At 42.6% G+C, this 22,319-nt stretch overlaps 1 pseudogene; it reads right to left on the minus strand.

The window, feature by feature from the left end:
• Positions 1-3,157: 3,157 nt before the first annotated feature.
• Positions 3,158-22,319, minus strand: part of LOC140502160 (sodium/glucose cotransporter 1-like) — a 49,923-nt pseudogene continuing 30,761 nt past the window's right edge.

A 22,319-nucleotide genomic window follows, 5' to 3' on the forward strand; every position in this document is an offset into this window, starting at 1 on the left:
TATCAAGGAAAACTTCCCTGATATTCTAGAAACAGAGGATAAAATAGAAATGGAAAGAATTCACCAAACATTTCCTGAAAAAGATTCCAAATGATAAATGGTCAAAGGATATGAACAAGGAGTTTTCGGATGAAGAAATTAAAAATATCTAAAGTCATATGAAAAAATTCTCTAAATCACTATTGATTAGAGAAATGCAAATTAGAACAACTCTAAGATATCACCCTACACCTATCAAATTGATTAATATGACAAAAAGGGAAAATGATAAATGTTGTAGTAATTTGGAACAATGCCCAAAGGGTTATAAAACTATGCATATGCTTTGATCCAGCAATACCACTAATATGTCTGCATCCCAAAAAGATCATGGAAAAGAGAAAAGGACCCACATGTGCAAAAATATTTGTAGCAACTCTTTTCGTGGAAGCAAAAAAATTGGAAATTGAGGGAATGCCCATCCATTGGGGAATGACTAAACAAGTTATGGTATATGAATGTAAAGGAATACTATTGTTCTATAAGAAATGATGAGAAGGCAGATTTCTGAAAAACCTAGAGATTTATATGAACTGATTCTGAGTGAAGTGAGCAGAACCAGGAGAACACTGTACACAGTAGTAGCAACAATGTGAGATGACCAGCTCTGATAGACTTAGCTTTTCTCAGCAATTCAATGATGTAAGACAATTCCAAACGAATCATGATAGATAATACTGTCCACATCGAGAAAAGAAATTATGGAGCTGGAATGCAGATCAAAGCAAACTATTTTATATTTTTTTCTTTCTCATGGTTTTAAATTTTTCTTCTAATTCTTCTTTCAACAATGACCAACGTGGAAATATGATTAATATGATTGTACATGTATAGCCTATGTCAGATTGCATGCCATCTTCAGGGAGAATGGAGGGAAGGGACAGAGAAAAAAATGGTACTCCAAATCTTGTAAAAGTGAATGTTGAAAACTATCCTCGCATGAAACTGGAAAATATAAAATAAAATACCCTAAGTGGAAAAATTAAAAAGTGAACTGAATGGAAATGAAACAACTCAAGCTCTGATTGCCACATAGTGGTATACCCAGATGTTGTGCCCTAAGTTGCTTTTCCAGTCCTGCCCCCTTAGGAAAGAGGCAGAGGAAGTCATGGTTGTGAACACATCTGCACAACCACTACCACATCCACCTTAAGTGTGAGCTCACCTCTCCTGCTAATGTAAAGGAAGTCCTGTTGTGAAAAAGAACACCCCTCTCATACATATGCAGGTAAAAACTGAATGCTAGATAGAAGAATATTCACAAAATACCCTAAGAAATTGGTTGAAAAATACAGAATACACTATCTTGTGAGAATTATGAAGTGATCCCATATGTCTTTTCCTGGTCCCATTTGCCAAACACAGACATACTTCATTATATGGAAATTCATATTTTAAAATTTACAGAGAAATGTACCAAAATATTTAGAATTTTGATAAATGTTTATGAATCAGATGAATGGTATTCTACCTTCTGTGTAGTGAATTCCAAAAATCAATCAACATCAAGCATTTATGGTACACAAATCACCACGAAGAATGTGTTCCTTTCTTATTTCCACCAATGTAGCCACCCCTACCCCACTATGCAAACTGCCGCATTCATCATTCCTCAAGCTGAACCACCCTAGGTCAATTAGAAGAGCTGAACTGGAAGCCATCACCGAATAGCTGAGAGTCTATTGAGAGATTATCCCAGGAAGATATCTGTGGATCCCTGGAATTCTGTTTTTCTCTCGCTCCCCATCCTAAAGCCTATAATAAGCTGGGACTTGGGATGAATACTAAGGTGGGAAAGAAATATCAAAGGGAATCTCTGCTTGAGGTTAATGAAATGAGGATACACACCTCACATCTGGGGAACTCCTGCAGTTGAAATTGACCTTCATTCACACATGCTGTTTGTGACCTTCTCTCCATCCTACAGAGGAGCATAAGAGATATTATTATACCCATTTTAGAGAGGAGAAAACTGGCATTCATTAAGGTTAAGTAATTTGCTTATGATCACACAGCTACTGTGTCAGAGGCAGAATTCAAACACACCTTTTCCTGATTCCCATTCCAACACTTAATACACTTACTCTTCTCTTGAAAGGGATTCCTGTGACTAAAGACTGTGCTGTTCTGTTACACATTTTGCTGATGCACTCAGTGAACCTGGCTCAGAAATGGTCAAAAACATTTTATTTCATTGACAACAGATATATAATCCTTCCAGAACATGTGACAAATACAAAAAGTCCTTGACAAATAAAAGGAAACAGCAAGAAGAGGGGAGTCACATAGCCAGGCAGTGCCACAGGACATATTTAAGTCCTACTCTTTCTTTCAGAGACCATCCAGTCAAAGAATCAGAGAATGTGAGAGGTGGAAAAGGCCTCAATGACCACCTAGTCCAACCCACATGAGAAAGGGATTTCCATAATAGTATGACTAACAAGTGGTTACCTCCCCCTCGCTTGAATATCTCAAGGAGCAACAACTCATCAGTTGTGAAGGTAGCCCGTTCCCTTTTGGAACATTGTTAAGGCTGTCCTTGGAAAGATACTAGTCTAATACCCTCATTTTACAAATGAGGAAATTGAGGCTCATAGAGGGAAAGAAACTTGCTCAGGGTAACCCAGAAAGTCATTGCAGAACCAGAACTCCAACCTCTGGATTCTGAGTCTCAGGATCACCAACTACCCCAACTCTTTTGACAGTTATCATACAAGTTTTCTCTGATTCCTAGGGTCAAAATGCAGCCAATTTCATGGAAGCCAAAGTCCCTAGGCTGCACGTCCTCAGGAACTGTTTCCTTTTTATCTTCATCTTCCCAGCACCTAGCACAATTGTAAGTGCTGAATCTTTAGGGAAACTAAAGCAGTCTTTCTCTCTTGCTTTAGGGGCTTTAATATATACACCTTTCTTCGCTTTGCTTGAAACATAATTTAATGATGACAAAATGTTTTCATTTGTATAGGCTCTAAGTGCACATACGTACACTCATATTCTTAGTTATGATTTACAAGTGTATTCCTTCCTCCCACAACAAAGAAGTATGGAATTCAGTGATGGAGAAAGGATGAGGGACTGGCCTTCAGGAGCCTGGTTTGCAGCAGAGAACTAGCTGAATCTATGCAAAGTAAGCACGGCAGAAGACAGCCACAGTCTGGAGGATGACGCCATTGATGCTGACAAAATTTCTTCACAAAAGCTTCTCTGATGTGTCTGTTAGCTTCATCTTGAGGGCAGCCTCCTCTTCCTTGGTCACTTTGGGCCCCTTCTCCTGGTCCAGTCCACAGAACATGTCATATGTCTTCCTGAAGCAGCTCTTATTGTCTTGAGGGACTTCTGTGTCAAAAAGCACAAGAGAATTATGGGACTTAGGGGGTGGGGGAACCTACAAACAGCAAAGAGGTAGACAGTCTCCTATTAAGAGGGCAGCCTTCCCTCTGGTTACCAGCTGTCCCAAACTGACTTTTTTCCTCCCTTGTTTACAGAAATGAAAATGATATAAAATATTTTTTCAGGAATGTGTCCAACTTGTCAGCAGTGAGATGAGCAAATAGGAGTGGAAAGAGCCTGAGTCATTGGTCTAGGACCCTTGCTCTCCAGTATGGCTAATGATACTTACACTTGTTGTAATAAGAAAATAATAATGGAAATAATAATAATTTTGAAATTTAAGGCTTTCAAAACACTTTATACATTTTTTCATTCTATGCTAACAGTAACCTGGTGAAGTAAATACTATTATTCCCATTTTGCAAATGAGGAAATTGAGGCTCAACTTACCCATAGTGACACAGTAGATAAAAGGAAGAGGCAAGATTGAAAACCAGTTCTCTTGACTCCAGTTTAAGCACTCATGTGATTTGCAACCATAAAAATCTTTGTGCAGTGATTTAGAGCTTTTTCTGTTTATTTCTAGCTTCACGATTTCATTTACTTAGTGAGACCCCAGTGATTTAATGCCCTCTACTGATGAATATTAGCAACTTGTCCTGCAACTTAGGTCTTATAAAACTGTCCAGGACACAGAGATGTTAAGTGGCTTGCCAAGGGTTACACCACCAGCACAAGACAGAGGAAAGGCTTGAACACAGATTGTCCTGACATCAAGGTTGGCCTTTTATGCCCTAATTCTCCCATAGAATTTAGTGCTAACGATTTTATTCCTCCACTAATAGCTTGCTCCTGTAGTACACTGGGACCTGGAGGTGATCCTGAGATCTCAAAGGCTATTATAATGGAGTAAAAGCGCTGAAAATTCCTTCCAAGTTGGAAAGAATGAACGTGGCTAGGTTTGGAGGGCTTCAACACTGAAACCTCTGAGCCTGGGATTTCTTCAATAACTTTGTGAAATGTTGGTAAAATTGACTATAAATCCAGGAGAATGCTTGAAAGTGCCCAGGAAGCTGTCCATGGTTCTTAAACCACACTACTGTTCACCCAGAGGAACGCAGGTTATACAGAAGCCTCCAGGTGATGAATTTATCAAAAGAAAAAATTGAGTTTTTTTAAACCCTTTCTAAAATATACGTATATGCTCAATTGTGAAACTAATTGCTCCTCTCTGGCTCCTTAAATGAGGTTGTATTTGTATTATTAGCTGTGTAACCCTAAAGCACTATATAAAGGCTAGCTATATTTGCTATTATTCCCTCTCCCCCATATAAAGTAAGCTACTTGACAGCAGGAACCGTTTTCTTTTTTGCCTTTGCAATTTCTGGTGCCTGACATAGATTAGGTACTTAATAAATTCCTGTTGAAGGGGTGGATGCATGGATATATGGATGGATTCTCTGCAAATGCCCAGAATGATAATCACTCCAAGTCACCTGATCATAATTCAGACAGGTGTTCTTGAAAAATGCACTAGGATGCAAAAGGTTGTTCTATGGCACAGTAACAGGGATAATTTGCTATTCAACTTTGGGTCTCATCTTTCCATGATATCTCTTTGAGGGAATAAGGTGTTTCTAGGTCTTAACTTGTCTCAAATCTTTCTAGGTCTTAACTTGTCTCAAATCAACAGAGTTAGTCTTGCCACCTCAGAAATCAGATTCTCTCCTTTTATCTTCCTTGACCATCTTTCACTTCTCCAGAGGGGATGTAGGAGAGTCATGCCCATAGAACTGAGTCAGTCCTGCTGTAGGAATCAGTAGACTAGGATTCTAGTCTCTAATCTCTCACTAAGAATCTAGGCAAACTTCTTCCCCTCTCTGGACCTCCTTTTCTCATATGGAAAATAATCAATATACTCATTATCTTAGCTGCCTTATGGGACCATTGTAAGATCACATGAATGAATGAGAATAAGAGTGCTTTTGTAAGTTATAAAGCACTTGATGAATGTAAGGGCTTAATATCAGAGATATCTAGTAGTATCATATCATTCATTATGAATGGTAACAATGATAGAGTTATGTCATCCTTCCATCAGAGACTCTGATGGTATAGTAGAAACAGTGCTGGACTTAGATTCAGAGGACCTGAGTTCAAATATTACTATACTACTTACTTTCTGTGTGATCCTAAGCAAGTCCTCTTTCCAAGCTCTTTCTCAATGCTAAAATCTATGACTTTTCTGAGATTCATTATGGGACTGAACTAAAGGATTTTAAGGTATCTTCTGCAATCAAAAACCCTATTAAAATTCATAATTATTCCAAAGGGATAAAATCAAAAAGGAAAATAACCTACATGTACAAAAGTATTGCATCTTTTTTAGTGGTTACAAAGAATTGGGAACTGAGGGGATGCCCATCAATTGGGAAATGGTTGCACAATTTGTTGTATACTATTGTGATACAATACTATGTGTATAAGAAATGATGAGCAGAATGGTTTATGAAAACACCTGGAAAGACTTACATGAACTGATGCAAAATGAAGTGAGCAGAACCAGGGCAACAGCATACACAGAAACAGCAATATTTTATGATTATCAGCTGTGAATGACTTAGCTATTCTTAGCAATACATGATCCAGGACAGTTTCTAGGGGCTTATAATGAAAAATGCTATCTACATACAGAGAAAGAACTGATCGAAGAGAAAGATCAAAGGATGCTTTTTTTTACTTCATTTTCCTTGGTGAGAGTCTGTGTTTTCTTTCACAACATGACTAAAAGGAAGCATATTTTGCATGACTGAACATGTATAACATGTCAAATTGATTGTTTTCTTAATTAGGGAGGAGGGGAAAGAGGGTGGGAGAGAATTTGGAACTCAATGTTACAAGTAATTGGTGGGAAATAAGATTAAATAAATAATTCAAAAAGTGAATTAAAATGCATTAATTATGAATGGTAATAATTTTATCATTTATTGATTTATTTTACACATAGTCCAGGAATGGATGATTAGTATCTCTCATATCTAGGGACAGGTGCTTTATATAGTTCATGCTTTGATATATCTGGGACTAAATGCACCAGTGACTTTCATTTCTCCCCTCCATTCTGAGAATGATATTTGTTAGTAGTCATGTAAGCCAGCAGAGCACATGACAGGCTCTTTTGCTACTAAGACAGAATTGCTGAAGGGTTCTACATACACTAGCCTGTTCTGGGGAACCAGATTCTGGTTTCAGAACCATGGACAGCTCCTGAATACATTCAGGCTAGCTCTAGCATTCGTGGCCAATTTTGTCAGAATTTTACAAGGAAATGGCTATAGGCTCATAAGTTTCACAACTGAAAGAAACCTTATGGATCATCTAGTATCTCCCTCTCTCCGCTGCTAATTTTACAGATAAGGAAATTGAGGCCCAAAGAGATGAAATCACAAAAGTAGTAAGTTCAAGTCCAGTCCTCCAACTTCAAGTCCAAGGTTCTTCCTGATACACTAAAAGACCATACTGTCCAAACTCATTTTATAAAGTAGAAAACTGAGACCCATGGATGAGGAATCATTTTAGCAAGAATATACAGCAAGTCAGTGGGACTGGAATCCAGTTCCCTTTTCTTAACTAACAAAATATAAGGGAAGCGGGAATGACTATGACAGCATAACCATAGTAACATGTTTTTGATTCTACCTCTTCTCTGATTCTGGTTCTACACCCCAATCCAGGCTGAATTACACAGAAAGGGTTCTCTTACTATCACTGTGGGAAGAAATAATTTGAGGTCTGTAAAAAGAATTGGAGTCCTAACTCACCTATTTCCAACTTGTCTTCAGGATCATCTGGGGCTTCCTTCTCATCACTTGCATCCAGAGCAATGTGCTCTTCCTTGCTGTTCCTCAAAGTCCAACACAGGTGGTAAAGCTGAGGGTATGGGAAAAACAGAAGCAGATTATCCAAGGGAAACAAACAGGACATAGCTGTTGGACTACCTACAGTTCCCAGAAGGGATATATCAGATCCCTGTGAAGGAAAGATCTTTCAGGAGGTGGGAGGGGGGCAGTTAGTGGTAGCTAGACTGGGAAATCAGGCACACTGATTCACTCTTGGCTGTGAATTGATCTAGCTGCTTTTACAAAGCAATATGGAAAGCAGTGTGTTCATCCTTCATTGCCAAAGAAGACCATGCCATCACAGAAATAATGACATGACTTGCACTTGACTGTTTTGAGTGAGGGAGGGCTGTGCAGGTCACCAGCCTCACTTCTTCTCCAGAGCCATCTGAATCCAGTGACCAGATATTCATCAGGATGACTGGAGATAACCCAGGATGAGGCAGTTGGGGTTAAGTGACTTGTTCAAGGTCACACAGCTAGTGAGTGTCAAGTGTCTGAGGTGAGATTTGAACTCAGGTTCTCCTGACTCCTGCACTGGTGCTCTATCTACTGCACCACCTAGGCGCAGTGGATAGAGAGGTGACCTCAGGAAGACTCAGTTTCAAGTCCTGTCTCTGATACAAATTACAGTGTTACTCTAGAAAGTTGTTTAACTTCTTAGGAGCTATAGAAAACTCTCTGAGACTGTAATTTATAGAGCAGATGTCGATGTGCATTGGTAGGTGGAGTTTCCTCACTGAAAGTTCTCTATGCCAGTGAAATCACAGATCCAATAAAAAGGAGGAAAAGCAAAACTATACCAAAAGATTACTGAATTGCTCTTCCACTTTGATGCAGTGATTCAACTGCTAGATTTATGCTCTCAAGGAAATCTATGATAGGAAGGAAATATTTATCTGTACAAAAATATTTATAGTAGCGCTATTTGTAATGGTAAAAAAATTGGGAAAAAAGTCTGTTCCCAAGCTGGGGAGGCAGGTGCCCATTATCATCACCTTTTTGCAGATGAAAAAAACTGAAGCTAAAAAGAGGTTAAATAATTTCCCCAGGGTCATATAGCTAGGAAATCCCTGACACCAAGACAAGAAGTCTATCTACTACGGCTTCTAATTGACCTGCTCCAATGCTTGGTACCATATCTGAGTGGCTTGGGGTTGGAGTCCATTTTTTGTAAAGGGCTGAATCTGTGATAAGATTTATCAGAGCCAAGCCTGACTGCATTGCCTGATGTGAGACTCTATCCCATTAACCTCAGAGTGTTCTGGGGAGGCCAAGTGTTTGGTTAATGTCATCTATCTCCTGAAATCACCTTGTATTTACTGAGCTATTGTATATATATGGTATATCTCTTGCAGAGTGTGAACTCTTTGGGGACAAGGCTGGTTAGTTTTTGTATCTACATCCCCAGCGCCTAGGGTAGTGCCTTGCACAGACACATTTAATAAATACTTGATGAATTGATTTGAATTAATCCAGAGTGAAGAATCAGACTGAGTGTGTTTAGGGCTCTACTCCAACTCTCTAAAAATTGTAGGATGTCCTCATGTAAGTACTCCCTTCAGTGATGAAGGCCATAAGTCACCCATGACTGCCTATTCCTTTAAAAGCTGAATAAATCAAAAATAAATGCTGCCAAATAACAAAGAACAAATTCCATAGATTTTGTGGAGTGGAAGCAAAACAAGAAACAGGAAGACAACTGTCAATGGAAGGAGAATGAAAAAGTGATACATGTATATCTGGGAAAGGCCTCATCAAGAGAGAGACAGTTAAAATGACAATGACGGACATGACAAAGAGGATAATGGCAAAGTCGGAGTAATGAACACCACAGATGATCATGGGATATGCTGGACTCCATATGGCTGCCTGCTCCATAGGAGAACTCTGCAATCATTCAAGACAGTACAATCAGGAGTCCCACAATCAAGCCCCAAAAGGCACCCTCTGAAAGGACAGAGAAGGCATGTTCACTGTGAAGGTAGACACTTTTCCTGGGCAGCCAAGCCTCTAAGGTTGAGGAGGTGGCTTGATGTCATAGACAAAGCACTAGACATCAAGACAAAGCAGATTTGAATTCTGCTTTCAGTCAAGTCATAGAACCACTCTGGGCCTTGATTTCCTCATCTGTAAAATGGAAATAATGACACTGTACTAGCTACTCCACTTTTTGTGATACATATGTAAGTCTTGCATCCTTAATGAAGTGGAAAACTCCTCAGGGGAAAAGATACAAAGTATGTCTTGCACTTGGACAAATGAACTTATAGGTGTGATGGCGGTCTTAGGTGAAGAAGACTTTCTCAAATAACCACATTTTCTAGCAGGAACCTAGGCTCAGTCATTGCTTGCCTGGACAGTCAAAGCACAGAATCTTAAACTAATTAACTATTAACCTTCGCAAAGGGAACTCTTGGTCTCATGCCTTTCTACCTTGGCTGATATCATCTGGCACAACTCCCTCATTTTACAGGTGAATAAACTGAAGCCCAGAAAGTAGAAGAGGCAGAGGTCTCTCAATTAAGAATTTGCTTCAAGGAGATCAAAGACAGAAATATAGATCCCATGGAAACCAATATATTCATAGGAGTTTGATCATAAAGAACTGAAAGCAAAGGATATGCCCATTGATTAGGGAATGACTAAACAACTTTCGGTACATGAATGAATGGAATATTACTGTACCATAAAAATGAAGGATATGAAATAGCATGAAACATAAGAAAACTTACATGAGCTGATGTATGTGTGGTTTGTCCTTCATTCTTAAAGAGGACCATGGCATCAAGGAGATGATGACATGACTTGCAATTGACTTGGATTTGAGTGAGGCAGGGCTGTGCCAAGTCACCAGCCTCACCTCACCTCCAGAGCCATCTGAGTCCAATAGCCAGATATTCATCAGGATAACTGGATATGGCCCAGGATGCAGTGGGAGACCTTGACCTGTTTTAGCTAAGGTCTTTTCAAGTTCTCACTTTGAGTGAGGCAACGCCCATTCAGTGGATAGTTCTCTTTAAGAAGTGAATCAAGGGGGGGGCGGAGCCAAGATGGCGTAGTAGAAAGACGCACATACACATAGCTCCGAACCCACAACCCATAGAACAACTACAAAGAAGTAACTCACGGCGAATTCTGCACCCAGAGGCCACAGAACATTGGAGCGAGGGAGATTTCTGTTCCGGAGAGACCTGCAAACCTCTCGTAAAAGGTCCCTCGTGCTGCGGACTGGGCGCCGGGACTGGGAGCTGAGTACAGCCCTGCCGTGGCCGCGGCACCGAGAGGAACAGATCCGAGCGGGCTTCAGGGACGGGATCTCCAGCGGCCGCACAAGTACCTCCACCCACAGGTGACGGGGGTCTGTGAGAGAGTCCCTTTGGCGGGTCGAGGGGGGAGTGGGGTGCCCCCATGGCTCGGGCCCCCTCGGGAGACAGAAGCTGAGGGGCAGCGGCAGACCAGGGCTCTCCAAGCAGGCAGGAGCCTGGATCCATTGTTGAAGGTCTGTGCATAAACTCCCTGAGGGAACTGAGCCTGAGAGGCAGCCCTGCCCTCACCTGAGCATCTGAATTTAATCTCACACTGAATAGCAGCCCTGCCCCCGCCCAAAGCCCTGAGGCTGGAAGCAGCATTTGAATCTCAGACCCCAAACACTGGCTGGGAGGATCAGGAGGTGAGGTGGGTGTGAGGAAAATATTCAGAGGTCAAGTCACTGGCTGGGAAAATGCCCAGAAAAGGGAAAAGAAATAAGACTATAGAAGGTTACTTTCTTGGTGAACAGGCATTTCCTCCCTTCCTTTCTGATGAGGAAGAACAATGCTTACCATCAGGCAAAGACACAGAAATCAAGGCTTCTGTGTCCCAGCCCACTCAATGGGCACAGGCCATGGAAGAGCTCAAAAAGAATTTTGAAAATCAAGTTAGAGAGGTGGAGGAAAAGCTGGGAAGAGAAATGAGAGACATGAAGTCAAAGCATGAACAGCAAATCAGCTCCCTGCTAAAGGAGACCCAAAAAAATGTTGAAGAAAATAACACCTTGAAAACTAGCCTAACTCAATTGGCAAAAGAGGTTCAAAAAGCCAATGAGGAGAAGAATGCTTTCAAAAGCAGAATTAGCCAAATGGAAAAGGAGATTCAAAAGCTCACTGAAGAAAATAGTTCTTTCAAAATTAGAATGGAACAGATGGAGGCTAATGACTTTATGAGAAACCAAGAAATCACAAAACAAAACCAAAAGAATGAAAAAATGGAAGATAATGTGAAATATCTCATTGGAAAAACAACTGACCTGGAAAATAGATCCAGGAGAGACAATTTAAAAATTATGGGACTACCTGAAAGCCATGATCAGAAAAAGAGCCTAAACATCATCTTTCATGAAATTATCAAGGAAAACTGCCCTGAGATTCTAGAACCAGAGGGCAAAATAAATATTCAAGGAATCCACAGAACACCGCCTGAAAGAGATCCAAAAAGAGAAACTCCTAGGAACATTGTGGCCAAATTCCAGAGTTCCCAGGTCAAGGAGAAAATATTGCAAGCAGCTAGAAAGAAACAATTCAAGTATTGTGGAAATACAATCAGGATAACACAAGATCTAGCAGCTTCTACATTAAGGGATCGAAGGGCATGGAATAGGATATTCCAGAAGTCAAAGGAACTAGGACTAAAACCAAGAATCACCTACCCAGCAAAACTGAGTATAATACTTCAGGGGAAAAATTGGTCTTTCAATGAAATAGAGGATTTTCAAGCATTCTTGATGAAAAGACCAGAGCTGAAAAGAAAATTTGACTTCCAAACACAAGAATGAAGAGAACCATGAAAAGGTGAACAGCAAAGAGAAGTCATAAGGGACTTACTAAAGTTGAACTGTTTACATTCCTACATGGAAAGACAATATTTGTAACTCTTGAAACATTTCAGTATCTGGGTACTGGGTGGGATTACACACACACACATGCACACACGCACACACACATAGAGACAGAGTGCACAGAGTGAATTGAAGAGGATGGGATCATATCTTAAAAAAAAATGAAATCAAGCAGTGAGAGAGAAATATATTGGGAGGAGAAAGGGAGAATTGAATGGGGCAAATTATCTCTCATAAAAGAGGCAAGCAAAAGACTCATTAGTGGAGGGATAAAGAGGGGAGGTGAGAGAAAAACATGAAGTCTACTCTCATCACATTCCACTAAAGGAAAGAATAAAATGCCTACTCATTTTGGTATGAAAACCTATCTTACAATACAGGAAAGTGGAGGATAAGGGGATAAGCAGAGTGGGGGGGGATGATAGAAGGGAGGGCATGGGGAGGAGAGTGCAATTTGAGGTCAACACTCATGGGGAGGGATAGGATCAAAAGAGAATAGAAGTAATGGGGGACAGGATAGGATGGAGGGAAATATAGTTAGTCCTATACAACACAACTATTATGGAAGTCATTTGCAAAACTACACAGATTTGGCCTATATTGAATTGCTTGCCTTCCAAAGGGAAGGGGTGGAGAGGGAGGGAGCTAAAGAAGTTGGAACTCAAAGTGTTAGGATCAACTGTAATGTTCTTACCACTAGGAAATAAGAAATACAGGTAAAGGGGTATAGAAAGCTATCTGGCCCTACAGGACAAAAGAGAAGACAGAGACAAGGGCAGAGAGGGATGATAGAAGAGAGAGCAGATTGGTCATAGGGGCAATTAGAATGCTTGGCGTTTGGGGGGGGAGGGGAGAAAAGGGGAAAAATTTGTAACCTAAAATTTTGTGAAAATGAATGTTAAAAGCTAAATAAAAAAAAAAAAAAGAAGTGAATCAAGGGATGACCCCTTTGATTAAAAAATTAAATGGGGAGGGGAAAAAAGAGAGACAGTTACTATTTACATTCACTTTGAGCCAGGAGGGCTCCCCAAAAAATCACCATTAAGTGGTGCTTGAGCAGGAACCTATTATTGTTCAATCCATGAGCTCCAGAGTGAATTGAGTTGAAGGTTTGATCTTTGAGAAGGAAATATATCCAGTAAAACCCAAGTTAACTGTGTGAAGTCCTAATTATGACACCTACTAGGTGTGAAGTACTGGGTAAGTCACAACCTCTCTCTGATTTCAGTTTCCTCATAAGGAAAATGAGAGGAATGCACTAGCTGGTCTCCAAGGACCCTTCTAAATGAAACATTTTTGTTCTATGACCTCATGCTCTTGAAGGTTCTTTCTAGCTCTAGATCCAATGAACCCTATGAACCTGAATTAAAGCCCTGACACTGCTACTAAATTATCCTGTGACCTGGAAACCTTCCCTCTCTGAGTCTCAGTCTTTTCATCTGTAAAATGGGGTTGAGGTTATTGATGGATGATTGATTTTTAGGTTTCTTTTTTCTTCTAGCATTTTATGACTTGGCCTAAAACCTGAGGTTGAAAGTAACTTCATAAGGATAGCTTCAAAATTACCAGATAAAGGCAATGTTCAAGGAGGATACAAAAATAACCACAGAAGGACATTCATATTCCACATAAGCCCTGGCCAGTATGGGAGACATGGGTATGAGAAGGGAGCTATTGTGGGTCTATCTCAGTATACCTAGTTTTAAGGTCCCTCTCAACCCTGGCTTGCAATGTTCTGCTTTCAATCAATAAATATGTATTAAGCACCTATTATGTGCCAGGCTCTGTTCTAAGTACTGGGGATAGAAAAAAAAAAAAACAAAAGACAATCCCTGCCCTTGAGGAGCTCACAATCCAACAACATACAAACAGCTATGCATCAATAAGTTATAGAAGGATAAACAGGAAATCACCAACCAAGGGATTACTCTAGAATGGAGAAGGTGGGAAAAACTTCCTGCAGATAGTAGGATTTCCTGCAGAAGAGGAAAGCGAGAGAGAGTATTCCAGGTATGGGGAATGTCAATGAAAGTGCCTGGAGGGGACAGATGGAGAGTCTCCTTCAGGGAACTGCCAGGAGGCTAGTGTCACTGGAACAAAGAAGAGGGTAGAATGGGCAGAAGTATAAGATGACTAGAAGGGGAGAAGAGGCAGGTTAGGAAGGGCTTTGGATATCAAATGGAGGATTTTGTATTTGGTCTTGGAGATGATAGGGAGTAACTGCAGTTGATTGAGTTAAGGGGGAATGAGGTAGGGTGATGTGGTCAGACTTGTGTGATGGGAAATCACTTTGGGACCAGTACAGGATGTGCTGGAGTGGTGAGAGTGTCAGGCAGATTTTCCAGTAGCCATTGCAATAGTCCAGGTGTGAGATAATGAGGGCCTGCACAGAGGGGGCCAATTGCAGAAGAGGGACGAGGGTTTATTTGAGCGATGTCCCATATGGACAGGCCTTGGTAGCAGCATGGTTATGGTGGAGGAGGGTGAAGGAAAGTGACAAGTCAGAGAGGATGATGGTGCCCCCAACAGTATTGGGGAAGTTTAGAAAAAGGGAGGGTTGGGGGGAAAGATTGTTGCCCGGGGCAACTCCCGGGCCTTCGCCTTCTGCTTACCTATCCCCGGTCCTCAGACGTCTCCGGCCCTCCTCCTGGTTCAGGGGAGGGAATTCCCTCTCCCTGTTGGGGAAGGGGAATAAACAGGCAGAGCACCCGAAAGGAGTTGCAGCCAGCAAGCTTTATTCCGTTTCTCTCTCTCTCCAGCTCTCATGGTCATCCCCTTTTATTATCCCCTGTCTCCTCCCCCGTACCTCCCATGGGCGGGCAAGCTCCTCCCAAGTGCCTCCCCGTGGGTGGAGCCAGCCTGTTACCAGGGCCATCCCAGTACCTCGTGGCTTGCTAGACCAGCTAGCCTGCCACGTAAGCAGGTTCGGACCCTCAGGCGTCTCACGGTCCTCACGGGGGACCCCGGTCCAGAGCTGTCCCCCAACAGATTGTAACTTCAGTTTTGGAATAAGGTTTCTTCCCGCTCACTCTACCTTCTTAGGCATGGAAGGTCCTCCATGTTTTGACATTTTGTCATCTCTGGATCCTTACAGCTAACACATGCAATGTTCTAAGGTCCTTCCTAGCTCCAATATTCTAAAGTCTATCCAGGTCCTGACAGTGCTGTCCCAAAGTCATTCCCAGTTCTGACAATTCATGTTCTAAGCCCTCTGCTAACTCTAACACTCTATGCTCTGAGGTCCTTCAGTTCCAAAAATTCTGACATTTTATGTCCTAAGGTCCTTCCCCATCCCCACCCCAGTTCTGACATCCTCTGTCTCAAAGGCCTTCCAACTTCTGACATTCCATGTTCTAAAGTCCTTCCCACCTCAGACTATATGGATTCTAAGGTCCCAAGAAGCATGTCTTTGTATCATTCCTCAACCTCTGCCAAGTTTGGCAGAAATACATCCAAACTGGGAGTCAGGAGACCTGGAGGAAAGCTAGGGCTCTGGCCCCATGTGCATAACCTAGAGAGGGCCATGATATGTCTAAATTCACACAGGGAACTAAGCTCTAACCCATATACCACACAGTCAGTCTTCCTTACTCTCAATTCTGTGGCTTTCCCACTGCCACACAGAATATGCTGACCAATGGTCACCTTTGCTTGAAATCTTTCCCAACATGGCCTCCCAAAGCACATCCTTTCACTTTGGCACAGCTCACATTATCACTTTGCCTGTTGGGGCCTCAGTTTCCTCATCTCTAAAATAAAGATGGTAAAATGCACTCTGCCCAATGTAGGAGGATGGATGAGGTTAAAATAAGGCTATGGATCCAAGTCATCCACAAGTGTAGATTAGTCACCTATGATGACTGAGGCAATGTAGGGGATCCAGGGCGTGTGAGAAGCTTTGTGAGATCAGCAGGAGGGATTATCAACTACTATTCTTCCAGTCTGATGGGGAGGATGAGACTGGGGAGGGAAAAGAGGAGAGAGTTTAACATTTTCCATCAATTCAGGTCAACCCACAAGACATGGGGAGACCTGGATCTAGAATCAGACACCCTGGGTTCAAATCTCAGCTCTAACATTCTATCACTCTGTGATCTTCCAGGTAATTGTAACCCCAGTCTAGCCATGTTTCCCCAGGGTAAGAAACTTCAGAGGGGGCCAACAGTATCCACCAGGGGTGTATTTTATCCCCTCCCCCTTGGCCCTCCCCATTCCCACCACTGATAACATCAGCCTCATTGGATCATAGAAGAGACCACAAGGACCAAGTTCAAACTCTACATTTTACAGACAAGGAAACTGAGGCTCAAAGATTGGAAGGACCTCACCCAAAATCACAGAGATGAATAAGGACTTGACTCCAGCGCTAGTGTTCCCCCTTTATACTCCACTGCCTCATACCAAAACATTCCAGTAACCATTCAGGTACCAATTCAGACACCATCACCTACATCCTCAACAAATGGGTAGCAACTGCCTACATGGAGGTCACCATAGCCCCAGCTGGGACCCAAACAGCCACTTCAGCCTTTTGTTAATTATGAAGCTTGATCACCAGGCATTCCAGTCTCTGAGGGTGGAGGAGTGTCTGAGAGGTTATTAATGATTACCTCTGGTTGTTGTTGGTTTATATTTTTTTGTCCAAGGTTATGAATTACATCTAGGTGGGAAAACTCCACATTCTTCCCTTAAAACCCAAGGCATAATATTCCAGGCTAGTGTATGGAGTCAATAGCTGCTCATGTGACCTTGATTAAGACCTTTCCCCATCCAGAGCCTTCCTTGAGCTCAAGATGGGATAGGCATGGTTAAACAGCAGTAGGTACGAAGAAGATCTTGGGATCTTAGGGAACTGAAAGCTCAATATGAATCAGCTGAGTAAGGCAGAGACCAAAAAAGAAAAGAGGAAAAAAGGAATAGGATCTTAGTTTTCGCTCAGAGAGGCCAAGATTCCAGGAATGGAGAGGTGACAGCCCCACTGTCCTCTGCCCTGGTCACACCTCACCATTCTGTTCAGCTCTGGATCACACAGTTAAGGATGTGAATAAGCCAGATTGGGTAAGGGTATTGAGACTGAGGAAATGGGAGTGCTTACCCTGGAGAAGAAAAGGGTCTGGGGGAGATATGAGAGCTGTGTACAAGTGTCTGAAGGGCTTCATGTAGAGCAGGGGTTGCATCTACAGTGTCTGGTCCCAAGGCGGGCAGAACCAGGAAGTGGCACACAAGCCAAATCTGGCTTGATGTCTGGACAAGTGTGTGATCCATGAGAGCTGCCTTAAAGTGGCAAGGCTTACAGCAGAGGTAGTGAGCTCAACCTGCTTGGAGGCATTCAAGCAGAGATGGAATGAACTTTTGCCACTGAGCATCCTTTCCATGTGGGTATGCATTGGACCAAATGGTCACTGAGGCCCCTTCCAACTCTGAAGCATTGACCCCTTGAGTCTTCTTGTTCTTTATGTGACCTTGGGCAAGCCAGCTAAACTCTGGGCCTTGTGAGGTAATTGGAGTAAATAACCGATGATGGACCTTCTTTGGCCCTGATGGCCCTGACCAAATGCAAATACTTGCATGGAAAATCACTGTGGACCCAGTCCCTCCACCAGCCCCTTCCTTCCCAAGATCCCCTTGCCACTTTCTCTCCCAGAACTGGTGCTACCAGCCTAGCCAGTCCTTACCATTTGGCATGATTTCCACCACCAGGGTTGGGAAGACAATGTTAGTACAGCCTACTTTGGTCCCACATTGGGCTTCACACTCTGAGGGAAGTACACAGACGACCTTATCTGGAAAGAGAAGGCAGGTGGAAGGGATGAGAACTTGAACTTAGGATTCCTGCCCCACTGGGACCTCATCAAAAGCCTACTGTCATCAGATCACTCCCCTATTCAGTAACCTGCCTTGGTTCTCCACACCAAGATCCAAACAATCCCTTTGCCTAGCATCTCCAGGCCTCCATAATCTCCCTGGATCTTCCTCAAAGATCCAGCAACCCCTATGCCCACATGCAGTTGCTCTAGCCCCACCCCAAACCCTGGATGAAGGCAAATATAGCTTTTGGGCAGGAGAAGAGAGAGGGGAAGTTTTAAAGGTGGAACTGGAGGAGGAGTCCTATACCTCTTTGCTGTGGGAACAATTGTTTAGTTCCTCCTGAGAGGTGCAATGCAGAAACTCAACTCAACAAACACTGCTACATGCAAAAGACTAGAGATGCAAGGACGAAAAATGACAAAGTTCCTAGCCTCAAAGACAGTTTGATCTAATAGAGGGTATATCCCCCTCCCTGCCTCCTCTGTCCTGGAAGCATCCATCCCACCCCCATCATTTCCTTCCTCTCTTCCTTCAGAATCCTCCACAATCTGACTCCCACTTCTCTCCCTAATCCTATCTCATATTACTCCCCTTCATTCAGTCTCTCTGTCCCTGTCAAATTGGCTGGCTAGCCATTTCCTCTACACAACATTCTCATCTCCCACCTTTGTGACTTTGCACAGAGTGTTCCCCACTCCTAGAGTGCCATCACCTCCACTTCACAAAATCCTTGGCTTCCACGCAGGTGCCACTGCCTACATGAGCCTTTCCTCCTCTGCACAAGTGTTAGTACTCTCTCCTTTTTTAACTGTTTTGTAGTGATCTCATGAAGAGTGTTGTATATACATATCTGTGTATGTTCTGTGGCTCCCAGAAGAATGTAAGTGGCTTGAGGAACAGGGCTGATTCATTTGTGTCCTTGTACCCCTGGCACTCAGCACTGAGTCTAGCACACAGTTTGTGATTAATGAATGATTGTTGATTGAGTGGTTGGTCTGGTCCAGTCTCCTCTTGAGGATGAGGACAGATTCATCTTTGTTTTTGTACCTCAAAACCTTGCATTCACATGAATGCCCTCTTAGGGGATGGAGAAGAGATATAATTGAAAATGAAATTTATGTCTAATTTAATATGCTATGAAAACAAAAGAGCAATAAGTATTTTCATAAACCACTAGTTTGTTAACTAAAACTGGAGAGCATTAGATTCGAGGCCCACTACAGATGGTGGCCCTTCTGAGCATACATACTCACTTGACCCCTTCTTCTCCCTTCTAAGTTATGACTCCCTCCTGGAACTTCTCAGAGAGCTCTACCATGCTTCCTTCTGCCTGGACCCCCACCAAATTCCCTCCCTTCCTCTGATTTATCTTGAGCATGTGTCACATCCCCCCATAAGAAAGTCAATTTTCCAGGGGTAGCAAATGAGGGACTGGAGAGTGGAGATAGGAACAGTCTAGACTCTTGACAAGCAAGTAATGACCAAGTTCAAGGCTAGGCCAGCCTCACTGAGGAGCCAAGGCAAGAAAGGAAGGGGTAGAAGAAGCTGCTGAGAAGGGGTGGGCCTGGGCCTACAGGAGCTGGATGCCTGTATAGACTATCCAACCGATCATGCCAGGCATCATCATAAGAAACATGGGCAGCAGTTTTATATAACCACACATTATGCAGCCAGTCTTCATGTGGGATATGTTCTTGCCTGAGAGGCACCTCTGCACAATGACTTGCCAAGAAAACCCAGAGAATGAGGGGCACAGGCCAGGGTCTTCCAGCCCCACCATGCCTGCCACCTCCACAGCTAGAGCTCTTGAGGACTTTCATTGAGTGGGAGATGGGCTGACAGTCTCTCAGCAGCAGAGAAAAAAATGATTGAGCTCAACTCAAAGAAAAATTCCTTTATGTAGGATCACCAGGTGCTTTTTCCATCTCCCACCCCCCATGGCTGTTCATCACCCCTACATTTCAGGTCATTTGACCCAGAACACTGCTAACTATCTTGTATCTATCTTGCAAATTTCCTGCATCTATACTTGTTGTCTCTCCCATTAAGAATGGCAAGGCACATTTGTGGGCAGGGCACATTTCAATTTTTTGGTTTTGGAGCCTTGGTTCCTAGTGTAAGAAGTTTGCTTCCTCCAGAGAGAAAATACTTATGAAGCTAGGAAAGTTCCTATTACATTAATTTTACATTCATTGTGAATGGGTAACTCCCTAATGGAGTATGCTTGCTCAGACAAATGCAAAGCTATTTATGCTCTGTTCCCAATTCAAATTCTCCCCCTTGCTCTCCATTGGCTAGATGCAACCTCCCGAACCACCCACTTCATGTTCTCCTCCTTGATATGCTCCCCCTCAAAGAGTTCATTAAACATATGTACAAGTTTCTGACCTTTTACTTAATCAGAAGCCTAGTTCTAGTAGGTCACAGCTCTGATTAGAACCACTTACCTCTCACTTACATCTGTTACATCTCAAAGCTGAGAACAGTTTTAATCCCAGTGTGGTCTGGGGACACATGGACAACCCTGAAACCTTTTTCAGGAGGCCCCTTGGGGTCAAACTATTTTTACAATAATACTAAGTTGTTTTAATTACTAATGTGGTAATTGTTGATGTTTATAACCCACAAAGCTCTTGGAGGGACTTGAGAAATTTTTAAACTATCATAGTTTGAGGAGTACTAGATCACGTCACGCTGCCCCTTAGCTGAGTCTATTCTTTTAATGATTTGGTTTTCCCATTATAAACTTGACCTTCTCACAAAAATTAATAAACAATTGAAATAATATTGCAGCTGAAACTGTAAAAACTGGTGCTACTCTCCTTTTGGTTAAAATAAAGAGCTAACAGAACATACACTTTAGCAGAATGAGGAGGGACAACACAGCATGCTGGAGAGCCAGCCTCTGGCTCCATCTGGCTCCAAAGGGATGGGGCCCTGGACTTGGAGTCAGAAAGGCTTGGGTTCTAATCCTGCCTTAGCCTGCTGTGTGACCCTGGGCAAGTTGGATTCCCCTACTCAGTCTCAACTTCCCCATCTGTAAAATGAGAGAGTTGGATTCAATGGCCTTGACACCCCTTCCAGACTTACATGTTGTGGTCCTACCACCACACAAAGAAATCAGAATAGAACCCCTGGTGTGACCTCATGCATTTCAGGGCCATTGTAAGATTCTTGGGAAAGGGCCCAGTGTCAAGTTTAGAGATCCCCAACAAACCCATTGGGTGGGCAGCAGGAAACACACACACACACACATTCAAACTCACACAGAGATTTGCACAGGCACACACTCACAAGTGCTCACACTGACACACACTCTCATGTGCACATGTACACATGTGTTCAAACTCACATGCACAGACACACATGCACAGACACACACGTACATATGCACGCACACACATTCACACTCACACACACACATTCACTCACTCATAGGGGTCTCTTACCTGATTAGTATAGCAATACTACAGGGCAAAGATGCCAAGGCCAAAGATAAGACCTGGCCAGGAGAGGTCCCATTTATGGGATCACAGAACAGATTAAATGAATGTGCCCTTGGTGTGTAGCACTCAGGGTTAGCGGTGATATTCCCATTAGAGATTTTTCTTGGAATGGCTTTCATGTACTTTGCCATAAAGGCATCATAGCTTCCAACTTCATTAAAGACTTAAAAAAAATCACAAGCACTGCTGAGTAATCAGTCCCCACCCATGGCAATCTATTAGTATCCAAGGAATACCCAAGGGGAAGAGGAACCCAGGCAGAAACACAGCTAATAGGCTAACTGGTGGGAACCCTGAGTTCCAGGCCTTGATGGGCAATTCCTTTACCCTCAGAGGGCTTCAGTTTCCCCATCTGTAAAATTAACGGGAGTTGGACTAGATTCTCTTTTAGGTCCCTTTCCAGCTCTGACACTCAAAAATCTGTAGGTTTCTGAGGAGGAGAGGAGAAAGATCACATCAGATTGAGGTCAGGAGGCTTCTGTTTCTATCACAAACTCCCTGGGTGATCCTAGGCAAGACTCATCTGTAAGAAGGACCTAATGAGTCCCCTCCCTGCCCACCACTCAGGCCTCCTGTGAGAATCAAATCAAATTATTCATTCATTCAACAAATATTTCATTAAACTTCTGACAAAATTAGGTTTGTTCACTGCAAAGCCCTGTATAAATATGAAATTGTTTATAATTTTTTAAAAAATACCCCTCCTCAGCATAGCAGAAAGGACAGTGATGAAAACCTGAGTTCAAAACCCGCTTCAAACCCTTCCTAGCTGTGTGGCCTTGGACAAGTCAAGTGACTTGCCTTCTGGTGAATTCTCTAGGTCTTATTGCCTGGATCATAGAGAGCAGTGCAATCTATCTT

The sequence above is a fragment of the Notamacropus eugenii genome, chromosome 4, assembly GCF_028372415.1.
Source record: "Notamacropus eugenii isolate mMacEug1 chromosome 4, mMacEug1.pri_v2, whole genome shotgun sequence".
NCBI classification, from domain to species: domain Eukaryota; kingdom Metazoa; phylum Chordata; class Mammalia; order Diprotodontia; family Macropodidae; genus Notamacropus; species Notamacropus eugenii.